Raw genomic sequence first — 6,033 nt, 5'->3', positions numbered from 1 at the left:
GGAAAAAAAACACCGATTGTCACGAAGTTCCAAAAAATAGTGAAGCTGGGTAATGAAATAATACATGTAATCCCACTCTCTGTTGTCCCTGTAGGGTGAAGCCTTCAAGAAATCCTTCTTGCTTACAAGCCACCATTAGCAGCCTCTCGTTTTCAGGAGCATGTTTTCTGGGCAGAGCCATGGTGGCACTGTTGAGCATTCACAGGACTTTGTACTGAAAACCTTGCAGTTCTTAGTTCAGAGGGCACCACATGGACACCACTGTTGTCCCCAGTGAGCTGTGGGACATCTCAGCCAGTCCATGAGGCTCTTCCTATATAAACCCATGCTCTCAGTTCAAAGTGAACAAAGAAAGAAAAGCAAATCCTTGCAGGGAATGCCCTGTTTTTTTTTCCCCAGCAGTGCCTTAGGCCATCTCTGGCTCAGTCTTTGCTGATCCATCTCCTGGTACAGCAACAGTCATGCAGCATCGTGGCTGTGCCAGCCTTCATGCCGAGCCGGCACGCACGGTTCTGTTGTTCAGCCCTGCCATCAACAGGAACACATGTTCCTGAAAAGATCTTGCCATCTGGAGGAAGCACTGTGAAATTACCTTCCACCAAGCAGCACCAGCCTCATTTCCTTCTGGGCTTCCCAGCACAGTCGTGAGAACAGATGAATCACCAGCACAACCTGGGGGCTTACAGCGGGCTGGTAGACAAGGCGAGGCTGGGACCTTCCCACCAGGAAACTCAGCCAGGGAGGAGAAAACAGAAAAGATGGCAAAAAAATGGATTGGGAATTAAGAGACAACCTGACAAATTCAGGTGACAGCACAAATACTGCAGGACTGTGGTCAGGGATTTTGTGGCAAGCACCTGCTGCAATCCAGTAGCCAATTCTTGCAAGCTATAGTCAATGAGAGATTTGCAGCCTGGCTTCAATGGAAAGCCAAGCTCATTCTTAGCTGCTTCACTACAAGAACTTGGCTCCTTTTTCCTTTTATGTGTCTCCTAATTCATAATGCAGTGGTGCCAAAGTGTTTTCACACTATCTTACTAAGATTAGCCCAATTAGTGATAGATTTTAATGGCAAGGAGGTGCTAGTGTCCAGATGCCAGGCTGACAGGGACGCAGAGATGGTAGGGGAGATCTAGGCATGATAGATAGATCTGGGAGTGATGCACAAGCTCTGTGTCCCTAAACACCTGGATATTTCTGGAAATGTTGGTAGGGGGTGGGAGCCAGCCCAAGACTGGGGCAGAATGAAGGTTCTTTGTGTGCATTCTGAAGGGCTTTCTACACATAGCCTGAGCTCCCACTTCACAGGCTTTCAAACACTTATGGCTTTCCCCTCACAAAACGTGGTGCCATTGCAAAAAGTGACAACCAAGCTGCCCTGGGGGTTTCCATGGCGACCCAGCCTCATTCCCCATCTGATTTGTTCAGTTGAGAGAAAAGTGATTTTTCTTTTTTCCTCCTCAAAGCAAATCGACCCTCAAGTCCCATCCATTTCTCCTCAGTTCTCGTGGCCATGGTGTGTGCTCATGCATCTCCACTTCCCCTGCGCTCACATGCCCGCGCCTTGGCTGTGCTGCCCCATCCCAGAGCAAGCCCATGCCAAGCGGGTCAGTCCCAGACAGCTCATCCTTGGAGCCTGGTCCAGAGCTGAGGAGATGCTCCTGGAGATATCTGATCTCAAAAATGGTTGCTGCCAACATCAATTTCTTTTCCACCTGTAGCATTTTGAGTTTCTTCATGTGGCAGTGTGTCAAAACATCCAGAAACCTGCAGGAATCTCCCACTTGTTGATGTTGAGATCTCCATCCAAGCAAGATAACCTTAGTCTTAGACGAGCTTTGAATCTTGCAGTGTCCATGTGAAAAAGGAACAAGTTCTGCAGAGTTACTGGATTGCAAAGGTGACTTTAACCAGAGATGGAGAAGATTAGGATCTGGAAAAGTGTTTGGGCTGTGGTTTAGGTGCTCCTGCATCCATGTGCATGGGGAGACCCCTCTAGGGTGCCTCAGAACCACTTTGCTCCTGCACCATGGCTGAAGCAGAGGCACTGTGTCCCTGCTTCCTCTTTCTCCTCTTCCTTTCTTGAAGTGTGAAGTTATTCAGGAGGGAAAGTACAAGGATTCACCCCACCAGTTTGTTCACAGAGCTTGAAATAAATAAACCCCAAACCCAACGAGGGAGCTGTGGTGATCGCTAGGGCTTGCAGTGAGCCCCAGGTGTGAGCAGCAATGCTGCCATGGGAAAGACAAGCGCAGGCAACGTGCAATCCTAAAAGAAAACAGAGAACATAATTTAAGCCAGTCCTGCACTAATAATGAAGAAAATCCTGGCAGGTGCTTGGAAGCAGCATTTCTGCAAAGCAAGAAAGTGCTGCCTGGAGGGAGGTGCAGCAGCCCAGGGGATGGGAGTGTGATGGGGCCCTGCACAGCTATGGAAAGGACTCAGCAAATATCACGTCTCAGATGCTGTGAGGAATGAATAAATGAGTGCTCATTTCATTACAGAAGGGAGGGCCTGGAGGATTTTCCATGAGAGCTCCCACTGCTGCAGAAACCCATCCTCAGAGCTTTAACAGGACAAAAAACAAAGTTTTCCTTCCTCTGCTGGAGAAGATCTGAAATTGGCCTGCAGGACCAGGATGTCTCACTTTGTTTTTCTTCTTTTTTGATATCATTAACAAATCCAGGACTTTCCTCAATGAGGTAGGCACAAGCAGGGCTGTGGGGCACTGGGGCTCCCATCAGCCAACAACTGCATGTTTCTGGCTTTTGGGGATGCTCAGCCAGTTCATCAGGGATGTACCATGGTGGGAGCCCCAGGGAGCTGTCAAGCCCCAGCTAGTGGTGGCCGTCAGCATGCAAGGACAGCCCATGACCCTTGGAGTGGTCTCTGAACTGTAGTGCCACAGCCTGTGGCTTCCAGGAGGGAGATGCTATCCTCCTCAGCAGGATGCCCTGATCGTCATGGGAGCTGCCAAAACACATCCAAGAGCAGAAGCATTTTGTGCATGGCAGCAACTGAGGATTAGGGCAATTGTTACGCTTCCCTTTGCAATTCACTCTAAGCTGTGCAAAAATATTGGTTTGATGCCAACAGGAATAGCTGTGGCTTCTGTGGTATGGAGCCCAGTCTTCCAGCATGGGGTAGATGTCCAGTTCCATCACACTTGGCTCCAGAGAACATCTCCATTGGGGTAAGTATAGGCTGAACACTCCCTGTGAGCTGGAGCAAAGCTGTGCTCAGCAATTCAAACAGAGTTAGAGTGTTCCATGGCTTAATTTGAATGGCTAAAAGTATCACTTCTGGGTCACAGACACCTACTGCTGTGTCTGTCACTGCAGCCAGATGTTGGGTGCTGCAAAAGCGTCATAAAGGACAAGGACCTTGTCCTTCTCCATTGCAAAGGTTTGTTTCACTGCACCAACACTGCCAGCCCACTGTGCTCAAACACTTCACCAAAGCCAAGTCGTAGAATACCCTGAGTTGGAAGGGACCCACAAGGATCATCAAGTCCAACTCCTGGCTCCTTAGGACCACCCAAAGATCAGACTATACATTTGAGAGTGTTGTCTGCATGCTCCTGGAAGTCCAGCAGCTCGAGGCCATGCCCAGCACCCTCTGGTAAAGAACCTTTTCCTGATATCTAACCTGAGTTAATATTTATTTGTATTCTATGCCGTGCTGTGTTACAGGGTTTGTAGCCTGGCTCTGTAGTTTTGCTTTGTATGAAAAAAGAGAAATGAAGGGATTAGCCAGTGCCCATTCCTGGGCTCAGCCTGTTGCCACACAGCTGCAGGATGTTCTCAAGCACAGGGGCTTTGAGAAATACCAGCAGAGCTTTAAAGTTGCCTTAAGAGAAACCTCTTTTGGTTTGGTTTGGCTTAGTCTGGTTTGATAGAGTGAGAAGAAAGGGGCAGGCTGGTTCTCAGTTGCACAATGCTACAAGCTCATCGATTTCTCCCTGTGCCAAAGGGTGCAGGTATCACCCCTCAATGTTGCCCATGCCAATGGGAGCTGATACCCAGCAAACCCACAGCACTGTACTGTGCTCCCTCTGTACTCAGCTCTGGTGAGGCCACATCTTGAGTGCTGCATTCACTTTTGGGCTCCTCACTACAAGAAAGATAACGAAGCCCTGGAGCATGTCCAGAGAAGGGCAATGAAGCTGTGGGGGTCTGGATGAAGCCTGAATGTCTATCCCCAGGGGTGACCCTCTGGAAAGCTGTATTTTCCTTAACTTGGTGCCTGGGGAAACCTGAGAACTAGCTCTTTATTTAAATATATATTTCTGTACCTTTTTTTCTTTTTTTAAATAAGTGTTTTTGAAGTCTCATTGAAGATGTTGTCACTGGAATCATTATATTTCTATAGAGATCATAATGACTCCTTTTGAAGAGTTAGTCTCAGTCAGTCAGTGCTTAATTCACGTATCAATGACTTCATAAACCCTAAATCCACAACTCTTCTGAAACTGTACTCATCTGCTGTACCTGTGAGCGCCTGCTTCTTGGTGCCAGATTGTTCCCCTATAGGGCCATCTCAGCAGCAGCGGAGCCTTGGCCACGCAAGGCAGTGGCACGCTGGTTTTACAAGCCAGTGTGAGTGCCACAGCTCGGTTGCTCCCCCTGGCTGATTTGCCCCAAGTTGCTTCATTTGCAATCCTTTGATCTGGCTGCTTCGCTCTTCTCCATAAATTGCAGCATTTCATGCTTTTTGCGTGGCAATCGCAGTGGGTTGGAATTTTTCTGGCCCAGCTGCATCCAGCGTCAAAAGTGGCAGTGCCATCTCTACATGGAGCAGCTTAGAGCCCAGCACCCCCAGACCCTGAAGTGCTCGGCCCCGAGCGCTCGGAGCCTTCCCGAAGCAGAGCGGCTGACTGGCATTCTTTCTCTTTTATAGTCAGAGAGGATTTATACAGCCGTGTTTTGAAACCTCCTGATGTGTGGGGCTATACAGGAGTCCTAATTGCAGTAGCATAGCAGGTGCTGCTGTAAAAATGCCGCTTTCTATTTTGTGGAATTTAATTTGATTTAAAGTGCTGACAGGGAGACAATGAATTGCTCACATGCGCTGGTGGATTCTGCCCCTCCTCCCTGTATCTCTTACAAAAATGGGTACAAAAACAGCATAGGCAGCAGGACGATTCCTCTAGCATTGCTTGGTTGGCAAGCACTCGTCAAACCGCTTGGATTTCACCTGCATTTGCATCCCTGGTCATGTTTCTGCATCCCTGGTCCTGCCTCTGCATCACTGATCCTGCCTATTCATCCCTGGTTCTGTCTCTGCATCCCTGGCCCTGCTTTCCTCCAGCAATTTGGAGGCTGTAGGCCCACTGCAGTACAGCAGCTCTGGGGAAACTGCTGTTGCTGCACTGTGATGGGTCCTCAGGTGTTTTGGTGCTGTCGCATGAAATCAAGCTCCAGTTCACACTGACACTGGCATGTGCTGTGTGGCCCATGTAAAAAGCGTATATATCAGATTTTCCCAGGGGATAAGACAAAAAAAAAAAAAAGCAAAGGAGTTGAGTGGAGCAGAGGTAGTCCTGCAGTACTTGAGGCTGAATCTGTGCCCATGTCAGCATGAAGCGGTGATCTGTCAGGGTGAGACACAGAGAGGCTGCATGGGGTGTTGCCATAGGGGTGCCAGAGCTGATGTGGGGTGTGTGGGTGCCCTCAGTACCCAAAGTTCTCTTGCAAAATCCTCACTGCACCGGAGCCAGAAGCAGAGAATAAGTGATCTTCATTGTCTCTGTCTGCTCCAGCATAAGAAAAATCAGGTGGTGCTGGATCTGGTGAGACAAACCTGTATTTCTTCCAACTTTGGAAACAAAGGCATCAGACTTGCTGGCTTTTTGCTCAACTCTGCCCCCGCATGCACCTCTTGCTGCATGATGCAGTTGCCAAAATGGTATATCGTGGATGAGAAATTGATATCCTCTCCTTTCACTGCAGACCATCAGCAAGAGGGAATGTACTTATCAGCCTTGTGTCTGTGTGGGTGCAAAAGGGCTGTGGGGGAGGCAGCTGGAAGGAG

The sequence above is a fragment of the Gallus gallus genome, chromosome 5 (assembly GCF_016699485.2).
Source record: "Gallus gallus isolate bGalGal1 chromosome 5, bGalGal1.mat.broiler.GRCg7b, whole genome shotgun sequence".
Taxonomy (NCBI): Eukaryota; Metazoa; Chordata; class Aves; order Galliformes; family Phasianidae; genus Gallus; species Gallus gallus.
Note: the sequence above shows the minus strand (reverse complement) of the source record.